General features: G+C 39.7%; 1 protein-coding gene across 1 annotated transcript in view; it reads left to right on the top strand.

Moving 5' to 3' along the window:
• Positions 1-16357, top strand: part of CSMD1 (CUB and Sushi multiple domains 1) — a 1237849-nt gene that overhangs the window by 546868 nt on the left and 674624 nt on the right. The gene's annotated exons all lie outside the window — the stretch shown is intronic.

The following is a 16357-nucleotide window of genomic DNA, read 5'->3' as shown; positions in this document are numbered from 1 at the left end:
GAGTTGAGGGACACAATCACTTCCCTACCCCTGCTGGCCACACTATTCCTGATACAAGCCACGATGCTGTTGGCCTTCTTGGCCACCTGGGCACACTGCTGGCTCATGTTCAGCCAACTGTTGACCAATACCCCCAGGCCCTTCTCCACTGGGCAGCTTTCCAGCCACTCTTCCCCAAGCCTGTAGCATTGCATGGGGTTGTTGTGGCCCAAGTGCAGGGTCTGGCACTTGGCCTTCTTCAACCCCATACAATTGGCCTCGGCCCATCGATCCAGCCTGTCCAGGTCCCTCTGCAGAGCCTTCCTACTCTCAAGCAGATCAACATTCCCTCCCAACGTGGTGTCATCTGCCAACTTACTGAGGGTGCGCTCGACCCCCTCATCGAGAGTATCGACAAAGATATTAAACAGAACCAGCCCCAACACGGAGCCCTGGGGAACACCATTTGTGACTGGCTGCCAACTACTTTTAACTCTATTCATCACAACTCTCTGTGCCCAGCCATCCAGCCAGTTTTTTACGCAGCGAAGAGTACACTCATCCAAGCCATGAGCAGTCAGTTTTTCCAGTAAAATGCTCCTTCCTGGTTCACATTACAACCTTAACAATTTTATTTTTTAGAGTTTTATCTTCTTTTCATGCTGACTTTGCTGCTGACAATTTGCTTTTATGTGCTTACCCATCTATTCTTGTTTGTATTTACTGCTATTCTTCACTCCTTTTGTTCTTAGGCATTTGGATCTGTTATTAATAGCAGATGGGATAGAGAGGAACATAATCGCATGATTCAGCAGCAGTCATGTCTGTTTAATCAGTAGTGTCTGACACAGCATGCATTTACTGCATGATTGCACTCTCATGTTTGACACAAATGATGGATTACTACTCCAAATAGGCTTTCGATATTTGTTCATCGTATACACTGCTAAATTGTACATTCCTTACAGCCACCCATTGGAAATTTCTGACCATAGTTACAATACAGAGCTATCTTGGCTCTAAAATAGTACCAATACTGATTACTTTATAGTCCATTCCTCCTAGGTCAGTTGAAGTATCAGTTTTAGCTTGTAAAGACAATTTCATATGAATCTACTATTGTAAACTATCACTTAAAAGAATTTGCGGCTCAAAGAAGGCATCATTTTCTGACTGATCCATTTCTCTCTTATTTTTCCTTGTAGTCAAGGTGCTCACTTGAGGATCAATGATTACTAAAAATAGCCTTGCCTGAATAAATATATATATTTTTATTCCTCCTGATTTGTCAGACCCACCAGATTTCTGTTGTATTTGTCTGAGATGTTTGTTTTGATTTCAGAAATGTTTGTCACTCTTCTTGTACATTTTTCATCCTCATTGAAATATAAATATTATATTTCAAAGGACTATTCTATTTCAGTTGTATTTGAATATAGCAAAAAGAAATCTCGTGAACTTTAAAGGTTATGTGTATACAACCAAATAAATTAGGCCGGGGTACAGTTTATGGCCCTGAGGACAAGTGGCATATCATGGCTTACACGATGTACAGCTTAACTGTAATCCCCCCTAGCATGGAGGTTTCACGCACAGGCTACCTACTGGGGAGAATCTTTCATCACCCACCGAGCTACATCGAGAAGAGTGCATCTGTGTACTAGTGTACACTAGTAAATTAAAAGGTGATACTGCCAGGGCAATAGAGGTCAGTCACCTAGGTGGTTAAATGACTAGACTAGTCCCTGGCACGGTTTTGTCAAGCGCTCTGCTAGACAATGCCAGAGCACCGTCCGGGAAATCCCATGCACTGGGACCTGCTCCCAGCAGGCAGTCTGGAAGCTCCTGCCCTGGAGTCAAGGGAAATTTGCAGTCTCGCTACTGCAGAGAGCTGGCTCTGGCGCCAGGTTACCCTCCATACTCCTTTCTAGTATAGCAGTAACTTCAGTGCCTGGGGCAGCAGTATGGCCAAAACCCTAGCAGGGAGCATGTTAACAAGTTAGCAGTACGGATGTCTGTGTGTTAGTGCCTGAGTCAGTGCAATACACAAAAAATGCAGACGCAATTAATAGAGTTTCCTGCTCTGTGTGACTGTAACGGAAATGCAACAGAAAATTAATGTACTAGTAAAGATGCTGCAAAGATCCTTAATATTTAGGTATTTAAGATGTAAACCCAAGAAACTCAGATAAAGTCTATTAAGACCTGCATATGCTTGAAGCTTTATCACTTCAACATTGTGCTTGTGAAGTTTTACCTTTAGATTATTACTTTTAGTGGAGAAACATATGATAGGACATCATTTTAAATATTTGTATGCTGGACAGAGTCTGGAATCAGGAACACCTCAGTTTTCCTTAAAAGCAGTGACTAAAACTATTTCTCTTCCAAGCTCTGAAGTTCTGTTTATTAGAAGCAAATTAGGCTATAATAACCAGGTCTGTGGGGTGAAGCAAACAGAAGTAAAAGGTGTGAAATCAAACTTCTCTCTTCCACTCTGCTTTCTGTTCTTCTCAGTTCCCACTTGAGCTGCAGATAATTTCTGCTTGTTGCCTCCCAGTCTTTGCCTGCTCCCCAGAAGGTGCTTCTAGCAAAGCCTGGTATTTTCCTGAGAACACTTCAACAGTTTCTCTTTCTTTATTCCAGAGCACAGGGTGCAGCAAGGCAGTATGGCAGCAGCCTGCTGAATAGCCGCAGACTTCTGAAACCACATGCAAACAAATAAAACATGTATTGTCTGCCAGAAATCATTTACTGGGGAATGAGTTAACTTTGCAGAAGACCATGCATGTTACTAAATTAAAAAAAAAAAAAAAAAAAAAAAGGCATTACCTTTAAAAGGAAGAGAAACAATGTCAGAGTTTCACCATACATCACAATATAGATGATAGATGTGCATGATCAGAAATAGCTGCTTCAAAACTGTGAAATCTCTGGTTCACTCCACCGCAGGCCCTGTTCCTCCTCAGGCACAGCTGAGCCAGGAGGTGAAAAAGCTTTTTAAATCTGCAGAAGGAACGACATGATAAATGGGAAAGGGGGTAGTCTAATTTTTGTGAAGTTTTATATATGGAGTCTTGAAGCAGGCAATGAGGACAGGGCTGAGCACTTTACCTCCTTTTGTTTATCAAAGGTGAACTGGTGGCTTTGGAAGCAAGGAGGGAAGAATAAGTGATGGTGGTGTATGAACGGCGTGGGCTGATTCTGGTGAGGCTGAGATGGCAAAAAAAGGATTAAAACTGACAGTGGAGTTACTGTGCTGTAATTGATCATGATATATGGAGTAGGTACTAGCAGAGGCCTTTTGAAAATAGTGTATTATTGCAATAATATTTCAGTTTGGGCATTTTTTAAGTCTATGATTTATTGAAGTCTCTGTTAGAGCTGAAGAACTCTGTGTAGCTGATGGAAGTGATAGTCAGATACTTCAAAAACTGGCTTCAGGCAAGCAAAATGTGTGATTCCTGGAAATGCTGTTTATAAAGGGACATTATGCACTGCAGTTCTTTCTACTTTTGGCTCAAGTAATTAATATTATTTTGCCCTGAGTTAAGATATTGTTGATTTAAATATAGCAGGTGTACTAATGTCATTGCACCTTATGGCAGGAGATGACATGCCCCAACAGTGGGGGAGAGGTCAGAAATGATTGAGGTCCCTTGAACTTTATCTTAGCAAAACTATGCCTATTCTGTAAAATAAAGAAATTCTGCAGCTATACAAATATTACAGCTACTTCAAGCCATAGAAATTACTTACAGAATATAACAAATTATTATTAGCAAAGTTTACTGGATCTTTTCCCCATCTTTGGCTGTGATTAAGCATATTAATAAGGCAAACTTCAAAAAGTAAATTACCTTATGTGCTAGTTAAATTATTTATATATAAATATTTGCATTTTTTTACATTTAAAGTATATGCAACAAGATAAAGTATGAATAAAGTATGTATAGCAGAAGAGCTGTCCAGAGCCTATGTTTGTAGAAGATAGTTACTGGCTGAAGATGGACACCTAGGGCTTATCTCAGTACCAGCAGATTAAATGGTGCAGCGACCTCGGTGCTGAGTCCTGATTGTCTGTACAGTTAGTGTGATACAGTGGTCCCTCATGTGATTTCTGGCTCTAGTCAAATAATTCCTGGCACAGTTCAAAAGAGCATATCAGAGGCAGTTTGGAGGTTATAATCTTCTTTTGTATTGTGCTACTTAGCTTAAGGGCAATAAAAAATAAGCTCTGGCATGCTTAATTTACTTGTATATATAGCCCTAATAGTATTGGAAAGCACTTAGCTAATTCTTAATATTCTCCCATGCTTTGCAATTAGTATTATAATAAAACTATGAGAGAATGAATAATTAAAATAATGCCTAAACTATATGAATGTGCTAATAAATCTGAAAGGTAGATCTTGGTTAAGCAGCCATTAGAAGCATAACATAAAACTTCTAGGAGATGGGTGATGCTCTTTATAACAACTTATGGGCTAGCGTTTTCAGAGCTTCACAAAAGAAAATCATGCTCTAGGTATTAGATTAATATATAAATAGACACCAAGGCTTATGTCCTGTATGTGGAAGAAGGAAGGGTCTGCTTCACTGAGCTTGTATGATCAAGGATCTTTTGATGCTGAAGAGGGAAGTGATGAACAGGAACACTGAGACCCTATCTGAGGAGACAAGGGTGGCAATGCCAAAGACCGAAGTCTCAAACTACTAACTGAGATGTGCCATGAAAAAAAATGCAGGCAGAGTTTAGAGGGGGCCATCTGGACTTTGTGACTGATAAGAAGGGGGAAACGAGGAACATAAGGATTTGGGATATTCAGGGGTGGCCTGAGCTACTATGCAGAGTTTACAAAGGAATGTTCGGGGGAAGAGAACTGGGGAGGAACAAAGCTGAGGCAAGCAGAGAGGGGTGTAAAAAAGCCGGTCATGTGTAAACCGGGGCTGGTCAGTGTGCTTGCCTGACCGACCCCTGTGCCTGATCACCACAGGCTGCCCTGTCTTGTTTACAGACTCTCTGAACTCTCTGTCTGCATGATCTCCCTCTGTCTGGTGTGGGAGTGCCTGCTGCTGGGGCGCCTGGCCTGAGTGGACAGGATGCCAGCTACTGGAGTCAGACTGGGGGTGTAGGTGCCCCTGGACTATGGTTCCAGTAACTGGGTGTGGGGCTGGGTCTTTTACTTCCAGCTGCTGGGGAGGAACGGTGTATGTCCCACGAAACAGCTATTGGAGGGACCAGGACAAGTGAGGGGCTCAGTACTGGTGGTTGGAGTGGGACTCGGGTCACAGCTCGTATGCCTGGCGCCAGCTGCCAGGGCAGCAAGTGCCTGTATCACCCCTGAACAGGGTGTTCATGTGTATTTGTCAGAAAACTCCAAGCTGAACTCATCAGTGAGTAGGAGGCCTCAGGTCTGGGCAAGGATATCAGGCAGATGGAAGGTTTGTGCAGGTATTTGGGGGCACCTGCAGGCGTGGGATGCCTGTGGGATGTGTGTGTCTGTTGGCAGCGAGCTCTGGGCTGGACCTGGTGAGTCGGGGACCCATGGTTTGGGGGAGTGTCATGTGTGTGCCTACACGGGTGACTTCCAGCCTCTGCCAGCCCAAGAGGAGGAGGGGATGGGGCTCTTTGTGCTTATGTGAGCCCTGGCAGTGTTAGGCTCGGCACCGCTGGGCTGTGGTTGCCTTCTCTGTGGCTGGCCCTGGTGGTGTCTTTTGTGTGTGCCCCGGGCACATGGACTTGGCTTTCCTGCTGGTTGAACCTGCAAATGGGAAAGCGGCAGCCGTGTCCATTAGTCTGGGACAGAGGAACCCCCAGGTCACAGAGCTCCTGGAGGCAGCAGCAAGCTGTAACATCCCTTCACACTATACCTGTTATGTATTGCAAAAGAGGAAGGAAAAAAAAGGACTAAAAAAGTTCAGAGTCATTCCAGTTAAAGCAGCTGTTTGAAAATGGGAAGGTTAGAAAGTTTTTATTGTTATTTACTGCTTTGATGAAAGCCATAGAGTCCAACCTGGAACCAGGGAATAGATTTCATTTTTCTGAGAGATGAAAAAACTTCATTGTTTGTAACAATCATGAAATTAAATAACATTGAACTTTAAATGGTCCATCATGTTCTTAAGAGCATTCAGAGATACTGTAAGCTTTTACAAGCTTAGATCTTTTTGTGGGTTTGTGTTGGTTTTGTTTGGGTTTTTTTTAAGGTCCAAACACTTACTTTGATGTTACTCTGAAATAAAATGAAAAATAGAGCTGAATGGTGAAAATGTAAACATTAAAATATTCTTTATGCCAGCCAAAATTGCATCATAGCCTCTTGAAGTGTTGACACTTTCAGCAGCTGAACTTCTCAGTGTCAGTCATCTGTTCAGCAAAGAATACCACTGCATGACTGACAGTTCTCATATCAGCGTGGGATTGACCACAGAGCTCTTTAAACATATTGTGACAGAAACAATCTGAGCCAGCTTTGGTGGGGTTAGCACATTAAATTACCAATGTCACACCTCAACAGGGTGCAGAAGAAAGTATAATGCTCTTGTATGGGCCTTATATTGAGGGAGAAAATAAAGGAAACATGTCTTCGCTGCTGCTGTTCCCTCTGTAATATGCAATTAGAAGTTTGTGAATATACGGTCAAGAAAAGGAGCTTTTGATCTCAAAAGTATAAACTGCAATAATAAAATCTACTGGTGCTTCATTAAGCAAGTGAAACACTTAAATTTTTTTCAGTGCTATTGATATAAAACTTAAGGACCTGTGTGCTAATTTGGACCTCTTGCTATAAACAAATGTTCTGTCTCCGTAATTGGATTTGTAGAGATCCAGTCTCCTGGCGGTGAAGAACAGGCTGCAGGAATGAAAATGAAGATTAAAGTGGTTTCAAAAGAGACTCAGGAGAGGCTCGTTCATGTGTGAGACAAGATCTGAGTATACACCTGTAAAAATAGCTAAACTTCTGAATTTCCCAAAATTTTATCTCTGTCAATATCTTACCTAAATTTGTTTCAATTAAAAAAAAGGTGGGACACACACACACACCCCCCCCTAACTTCTAACGAATCAGAGTAAATTCCTAAACAGGTATCTGATGAGGATCATGGAGGAAAATAGCACTGACTCTTTCAGAAAGAGTTTGAGTCAGTTGTTAATCTGAAGTGAGCCACATGGTGGTGAGCAGCCAGGTGCCATTTGGGACTATGGGGGGTGCAGTAGCAGTGCCAAGAGAAGGTGCCCTGAGATGAAGGGGCAGCATCTATCTGTGGAGATGTTGTGAAGCTTCTCCAAAAACACTTGCCTGAGATGGGCTTGCTTTTGAGCCAGCATAAAGTTAGGGCTAGATCCTCTGGAGGAGTCATGTGTACAAATTAGGTTTTGGATTGTGTTGTAAAAGATTTTAGGATCCTAAACTCCAGACGAAGCATGAGGAAAGATGAACACCTCAGCATGAGATTTAAGCCACATGCTGCTATGATACATAGCTAAAATAGCCCCCAGAAAGCCCTGAGATAATACAGCACGTATGTAACTACTTTTAAAGGGGATTGAGACACCTGAGTTCAGCTGAGGTGCAGAATCATCTCCCTAATGAAGAAAAACTTTCTAAAATGTTATCAAGACTTGTTCTTTTTCTTTTGAATGGAGGTGACCTCACCTGTGTTTTTCTTCTACCATAAAGAAAACAATATTTGGTGCAATTCACTCCTTGCTGTGTGTCTGAAGCTCTTCAGACCGTTTTTCTCAACTAGCTGTTAGTGATCTCTGCTGTGTCTGAAGCTGAGCTGGTACTACCTCTAAAAATTCATTTAAAACCAAACAAAAGGCAAAGAGGAGCCTGCACAAGTAGGTATGCTTTAGAGCCATGCTTATGGTGCGCTCTCTTTTCTTCCTGTATTACTCTGTGTTCATTTCTGCCATGTGACAGTGATTTGGCAGGAAGAACTGCAATTATCTTTATACCCATAAAAGCTAAATGAATAAGTAAGGCAGTGAAATTGAATTCACTCCAACTCAAGGGGGGCTTGAAATGGGGGGATTTAACTTCCTGAAAGAGTCTTTCTCTGGATAAGTGAAAATCTGTAGTTCTAGAATTTATTTTTATAAGAAACATAGGCAAGTCTTTTATTAAAAAATTAAAATAAAATACACATTTTGTTTGGATCCCAGTTGCACTATGGCATTGTTATCAGCCCCTCCAACGGCATAACTGTAGGAATACCTGGTTTCTGCATTAGGTGAGGCAAGCAAAAGAGGAAGATACCATCCTGCTTAGATAGGGCAGTTGTATGGAAATATGACTTAATAGCTTTTATAGGACTTTAAAATCAATCATAGAGGTAACTAGTGAATTTTATCTTTCCAAAATAACGTATTTGACGAGGTATTTTTCTTTTCCTGATGGTTTGCAGTACTGTCTTAATCCTGTTCCAAAACAGCCAGGAAGGTACAGTGCTCAAGAAAAGCAGCATTCTTTCTCATGACAGAGTAGTAATAACACCTTGGTCTGATGTAAGACTGTGCCATCAAACAAGCAGTATTCCCATGCAAAGTAGTCCTGCTTTTGTTAAATGTTTGTTATAAGAAATTTTTTTACAGGAGAACCTCCAGTCTATAGCTCCATTTCTGTTTTCAGCAAGGTTCAGTGTAAACAATAGAAATAAGAAGCCCAACTTATCTTTTTTCTGGTTTGAGAATGTTGTAAACTGCAGTTGCCATTGCTGAGGAGAAAAGGGAGCTGTAGCTGCAAGATGGTGCTTATAAGAAAAAGTTATTTTAATTTCAAGCACAATCACATTGTATAAATGGCAGGGTTTACTGTGAACTTAAGAAACTGAAGTGATAAGCAAAACAATTTTTTATCATTAGCATATATTGCTTTTTTCATTTTGGTACTTGCTTTCATGACTAAATAGTGAGTGCTACACAACTTTCGTGTTCATACAATTTACATATGGACGTATTATAATACCAGAATATTCAAAACTTCCCTGTGTAAATATACTGTGACCTAAAGGAAATTGCTGTGTGGTAGATTTTAATATAAATAGAAGCAGGTCACTAAAATGAAATATTTAATAAAATCAAGCCCAAGAAATGGTCATTCGGTCTTCATTCCTTTCCTACTGCTAGTGTTGGGGGAAAAAGATGTATATATGGGTATAAAAGACTTTTCTCAAAGCATGTGTAAGACTTCAACTGTTAAAGGCTCTTAGTTATTTATTAATAATTCTTTAATTGTACCTATGACTGGTGTTGCAACTAGCCCTGTAGTAATCCCTAAAGGATGTAGTATAGCTAGACACCTTGTAGAATCTGATTGCCCTTTCCAAAAGCATGTGTAATTCCACATAGAATTCTCTTTAGTTTCGAGCATTGCGCACTCCTGTCTACTTACTGCGGGCCTAGCTTCAGTTTTGTTAGTTTTTCCTTAGTGAGAGAGATCCTTCAGTATTTGTTTGTTCCTGGGTTTATTGCATTGCAGCTAACTTATGGAGTTTTAAGGGGATGCTCTGAGGTATCAAAAGCACAGTAATACAATGTACTGATTAGAAATGGCATGAAAAGAATTTATTTTTGTTTTATTATGTCGTGGAAAAGAATTTTACTGGGGGAAAAAAGGTACCTAGGCTTGGGACAACTCCATTTTTCTGGTTGAAACTGTAAGTAGTCACAGCAAAATGCACACGAGACCTTGGTGTGGGTTAGCCCCAGCCAGCGGCTGAGCCCCACCCAGCCACTCGCTCACTTACCCCAGTGCGATGGGGGATAGAAGTGGAAAAGTGAGAAAACTCATGGGTTGAGATAAAGACAGCTTAATAGGTAAAACAAAAGCTGCGCACACAAGCAAAGCAAAACAAGGAATCCGTTCGCTGCTTCCCATGGGCAGGCAGGTTCAGCCATCTCCGGGAAAGCAGGGCTGCATCACGCGTAACGGTTACTTGGGAGAACAAACGCCTTACCTCTGAGTGTCTCCCCTTCCTCCTCCTTCCCCCAGCTTTATACACTAAAGCATGATGTCATGTGGTGTGGGATATCCCTGGGGTTAGGTGGGGTCAGCTGTCCCAGCTGTGCCCCCTCCCAGCTTCTTGTGCACCCCCAGCCTGCTCGCTGGTGGGGTGGGGTGAGGGGCAGAAAAGGCCTTGGCTCTGTGTAAGCACCGCTCAGCAATAGCTAAAACATCCCTGTGTTATCAACACTATTTTCATCACAGATGCAAAACATAGCCCCATTCAAGCTGCTATGAAAAAAATTAACTCTATGAAAGTTAAAACTAGTACACACCTGAAGTTCCCATTCATTTCAATGCTACCATGGCATGAGTAAAAAATACTGCATAAACTGTTATTTTTGTCCTAATTATGTCTTTAATTGACTTATTTTAAAATTATTTTGAAGTGAAAGTGTGTGTGGGGGGTTGCTTCTTAATGACTTCTATTTCTTTCTATGGTAGGTTCTTATTTTACTTTAAAGCTTACAGTACTGTTAAAATTGGCTTCCTCCCCCCCCCCCACGGTAATTATAATCTGCTGAGGAGTTAGATCAAATCCTTGCTAGATACGTAGTTTGTGCTTTATCTGTATAATGTTGGCCTTGTTAACATCCTTTTCTTTTGCTAATTGTATCTCTGCATGCCTCAGAAGTTCTTTAATCATCTCTTTTAGATTACAAGAACTACACTGAAACTTTTTGTTTTTCATAGCTTAATTGGTTGCTCTTTTATTAGGCAAAGGGAACTTCTCTGTAGATAGTAGAGCTGCCAAGTAATGCTGTTGCAGAGTGAAATACCCTGAATTAAATCCTTCTCCCCATTGAGGTCAGTGGGATATTTGCCTTTGTATTAAGATTTTACTCCTGGATATTATATACCAACAGCAAAATATTTAAGAGCAGCATAAAAGGAACATGTGGTAATTTCAACCTTTAATGCAAAATGGTATGTGTAGGGGAGGGAGTCCTTTCTGGAACATATTTCTTGCTCCCAGTCATCTCTTGTGAAGTGTTCTGAATTTTTGTTACTCTTTGCTGTCATTCTGTCTGGTCTTAGTACCCCTTTGTAAAGGAAAATATCTTTATAATAATGTACAGAAATGATACTATAACATATGTAATGATTTCCATAGTACATTTATTTTTAAGATCTAGTACTTGTAATAAAGAAATGGAGAATACAAGCTTATTCTGATATTATATTAAATTTCATAAATAAATAAATGACATTAAATATCACATTTATTCTCTCTAGAATAAGAGTATATGTTTTTTCTTTTCTATCAGTTTTACTTGGATTTAGGGACACATTCTAAAAACTATTCTGAAGACTGGTTTTTCTTTAATAATAATAATAGCAATAGCATTAAAAAATGCTCTCTAAATAATAAGAGTAATAAATAATAAATAATAGCAGCAGCAGCCTGGAGGAATGTTGTCCTTCCTAAGGTAGATAAATTGCCTGCTTTCAAAATCCCTGGAGGCATGGGGAACAAGGAGTTTACTTATTTTCAGATGTATATCCTCAGAGCGTTTTGGTGTATTTAAAATTGAGAAACATTGGAACCAATGCCTTGTTCTTATTCCCCATGCTATTAGGGGGAATACAAAATGATTGCTACTCAATTTTATGTATCCAGACTTTTAGTGAAGATAGAAATTGGCACAAATTATGTCTATCAGTCTTCAGCCAGTATCCATCTCTAGAATGACTCCAGTCTTCTGTGTCAGAATCCCTAACTGACTTTTCTTCTGACTTCAGCATCTTTCCTTGAAAATAACAATGAGCTTACACTTAATTTATACTTATCGATATTATTTTTCTTGAGAACTGCGTATTCCATCCGTAGTTGGTTGTTTTCAATCCTTTGTTAGCAATACTATAGTGCAGGGTGTGTTGTGCTCCTTTCTGCATTACAGGAAAACCAATGACTAACCCCTTTTTACAGCAGTGTAAGATTTTTGACTGGAAATTCAACAGCTGTAGCCTATATTCCCCGTGAACTGCAGGGGTCATAGTTCTGAATATCATTTACAGTTGTGAAACTTCTAATTCACATTAAGAAACCCCAAAATATTTAAAAATTTGCAAGTAAAAAGAGATGTCTCTTTATTTGAGTATGAATTTGCAATTATAAGAATTATCTGACAATTTTCTTCTAATCTTCCTCCACCTTTGATGCTTACATCTGAGCTAAAGCAAATAATTTTAACTTATTTTGATGCACAGTATGTGATTTCCCAATTAAAAAAAAATGCTGAAACTTCCTCTTGCTCTTTTTTTGTTTTTGAGGATGACGAAACCTGGGAATGGGAAGGAGCAAAGAAAATGACACTAAAAATTGAAAGTGAGAAATGGTATTTTATTGCTGAATTGAGCTTGGGGAAAATCATTCTTCAATCCCTTCCCATAAACTGCAGATGGAGCTGACGGAAAGATTTGATTAGAAAATACATGTACCTTCACAGAGGAGAAAAACAGAAGAATTTTTATGTTAGCAGAACCTTTGCAAGAAACAGTAGCTGGAGAACATAACTAAAAATGCAGATACAAAATTAGATGATACACTAAAAGGATGATTAACCACTGCAGTAAAATGGCAGTGCTTTATGCCTCTTATAAGTTGCCTCTCCATTTCTGGGAGCTATGTTTTACTACACAAGTTGTTGGGTTCAAATAGGGTACCTACATAACACATGGTACTTTATTACATGAAATTTCAAGGTCATCTGTGATATTTGATCTAAAATGTATACAGGTGTCCTAATTTCCTATTATAATTATGTTTTTCCTATTTTTGGATTAGTTTAAAAATCCTGTCACTGGTGTGTAAATTGAACCTATATTTTTCTGTTAAAAGCTCCTGACAAGACCTACAAGGTCTCAAAAGAGCTAGAAATCCTCAGAACTAACATATTGTAACTGAAGAAAAACGCGTGTGTGGAGTTTTGTGTGGTTTTTTTTTTTTCTTTTGTGGTGTCCTGTGTCACATCCAGTGTGTCACCCCCATTCCTCCCCTTGTGAATCTGGGCTACAGATTGCAAACTAACTCAAAGGAACATCAGGGTGCTTTCTAAACGCATCTGAAAATTTCATCAGTGAGTATGTATATGCATGAATAATTATATGGGCAGGCGATGCTAATTCATAGACACAGACTACTCTGAAACAATCTATGATGTTTACAGTCAGCTACAACTCACTGAAGTGCTAGAACCTAGTTTTCAAGTTCATTACATTGACTTAGTGTTGGCCACAATGCATATAATTTTGCATTTGGCCTCCTTTCTTTCACTTTGGACTCAAGTAAATTGCAGAGCAATGTTATATCATCCCTTGCCACTGCTGTTGTGGTACCCTTTACTGCTGTTGAATTTTCTTCCCTCTCGCTAATCAATGTCAGCAACCCATTTAGACATGCTAGCACTATCTTCAACCCAAACCCACACACACAAGGAGCATCACAATACCTCGTTAGCACAGTTCAATGAAAGGGAGTAAGAAGAAGTCATCTTTGTGCTGAGGAATTTAGAGAATTAGCAGCCAAAAAAAGGGCAGAGTTAAGGGAAAGGCAAATGAAAAAGCAGGGGAAATCTAGAGTATCTCATAAGCAGTGTAGCACTGCCTGAAGCCATGAAACTGGGAGGTAAGTGTTATTTGAAGTTTATAGCTAAACTGATATAATGACTGGCTACCACTCGTTGCTCCTTCTGCATCCCTAGCACTATAAGCGAGCATTTTGCTGACTCCATTGTGTTTTGCCTGGACCAAGCAGAAAAATGGGAGAAAAAACTAATACTATGAAAGCTGTAGCTCCCAGCTCCCTAGCTGGAGGGTCACGTAGCAGATAATACTGGCCACAGACTTTACAAACATGTGGCTATGGGTGAGACATCTTGTGGCTTAGGAATTTTGGCTTATTCTACCCTAATACTAATAAAACATAGTGGATAACAAAATGCTTCAGGGTTATTGAATTTCAGCACTAATCTTTAAAAGGGACCTTTCAAAAAAACTTTAGATTTGTGCTAAAGTTAAATAAATATCCTTATGGGGGCTTTCATATGTGTTTGGAGTTTTTTTGCTTAACTTCCATTTTTTGTCTGTATGGTTACTTGTTTACTTAAATGAAAAGGTGAGAGGTCTTGGAAGAAATGAGTTGTCTGACTTAAAAAGCAAAAATGGAAAAAAAAAAAGTCACTGGCTCAACCTTAGCTAAGCAGGTAGATCACAAGCTGGGTGTAATTACCAAAGTGACATTCTGCAATTAAAACCCGGACATAGCATTCGGTAAGTAAGACAGGAAACTGTCCACGTCTTCCAGCCATGTAAAATTGTCTCTGGCCTTGTACACCGCAAAAGCTCATATGTCTTTGTCCCCCAACAGCAGGGGAATCAGCCTGGTATGAAGGGCAAGGAATGACAAAGTATCTTTTATGCAGCGCTGCCTTGCTTGGAGCTGTAAAACTGATGGGTAAATGAGGTTTCCTCCTGTGATCTACAGCACTAAGTTCCTGTGAAAGCTTAAGCCATCAAATGCATTTTAAACTTTACAGTATATTTTAAAACAGTAAGGTTACTTTGTGTAGTGCTAGAAAAAGTCCTGAGTTTGCGAGGTTATTTAATACTATGTAAAACACAGGAAGGGCTAAAATAATAATTCTACATTTTGTAAAGAGTAAACATGATCTACCAAGTTTCTATTTTGAGAAAAGTCAGTCCAAGAAGATTCTACGCAGCTTATATTGAAAAGGAGGAAGCAATAGGTTTCTTTTTTATCACTGTTGTGTATGTGTTTGTCCAACTTGTAATGGGACCTGCACACAATGAATCTGTCCATTGGTTATTTAGATTTAAATGACAAAGAGGTCCTGATTCAGATCTGTAAAAGCCATCTGAGTTCTGCTGAGCTCTCCCTTACAGATACTCAGATGGCTATTACTTTATTATTAATTTACTGCTGTGCTTGACAGGAAAAGTCCTTCTGTTTGACAACTGCAAAAAGATTAGATTTTTACAAAATTAATATTAGCCCATGAAATAATAGAAGTTGGTTCCATTACATGTTATTCATTGCAACAGAGAAGTCAAATCTTCTGTTTGCCCACATCCCCTGCAGCTGTCAGTAAGCTGACAGACATACTCACAGACATTTCGAAAGCAGGGTGGGATTAGAGGGGGTGTGTGGGGAAAGCCAATTATTCTTTATGTTAAGAAAAATTCAGATCAAAGTATTACTTACATGCTAACCATTTCATTTAACATTGATGTACTTTTTCACTATTTCTACAGTTTAATAAACAGCCATTACCCTAGTTCATGCCATTCAGATTGATATGTGGTTTCTGATTGACGCGAGGTGTATGTGTTTTTCTGAAATGGTCTATTAACATCTGATTCCAGATTTCCTTTTATAGTTCTGTTAAAATCATCATCATTGTAATATTAATATTGTTTTCTTATTCTACTTCACATATTGACTTGATTACCCATTGAGCATCGTCCTCCCTAAAGAAGCATGTGTGTATATGGGGAAATGTAGGTAAATACACCTTTGCATGTGGCCTACTTATGCCATACATACATACAATACCAAATATGTTATGGCGGCAGCATTGTTGTACTTGTGGTGGTTTACGAATACAAACCAGGCAAAATCTGTGGATAGAAATTAAACTAAGTAATTAAACTAAGTTAGAATTGAGAAGATGCATAACTTCTGGATATGAAGCTCTTTTGCAGGTCAGGATCTTGCAGAGCAAGCCTTATGCTTTCCATTTATACCAGCTGATCAAATGAAAGATACTACTTGTTCCCATATGTCTTGCCTCCTTCATTCAAAAATGGTGCTTTTCTCACTTTGTTATGTTGAAAAATAATGAATACTTTCTGTTATGATCTAATGGCTGACACGGGAAATGTCAGAAGCTACAAACAGTGAGTAGAAGTATGGATTTTGTTTTAGGTTTTGGGTTTTTTGTATTTTTTTTCCTTCTCCAAAAGCACACCCATAGTCTGGGTGCATGTGGGGTGCATGCAGCAACATTTTACGCTGTGCAGACCAAAGGTTTTCTTCAGATTAGTATCTCATAACTTGCATCTTGAGAGTTTTTCAGGTGTGAGAGTTATAGGTTGAATTGCTGACATTATCCTGGTGTTACATGAAAACCACTGCCCTGGCTGTAAAAGGCAACCTAGGTTGTCTTGAAATAGAATTTCTTCTAGAAATTAAGTTGAGAAGATTTTATTTATTCCTGAGACTTTTACAGCGGATGTGAGGGAGGAGCAAGGGCCATCTGTGCCGCAGGGCCAGCAGGGCAGGCACCGCACCAGCAAGAGGCCGGGGGAGCAGGCCAGGCCAGAGGGTGGTAGCCAGGGTCCCT

This window comes from Phalacrocorax aristotelis, chromosome 3 (genome assembly GCF_949628215.1).
Source record: "Phalacrocorax aristotelis chromosome 3, bGulAri2.1, whole genome shotgun sequence".
Lineage (NCBI taxonomy): Eukaryota > Metazoa > Chordata > Aves > Suliformes > Phalacrocoracidae > Phalacrocorax > Phalacrocorax aristotelis.
The sequence above is the reverse complement of the archived record's forward strand: the minus strand, read 5'-3'. Positions and strand labels throughout refer to the sequence as shown.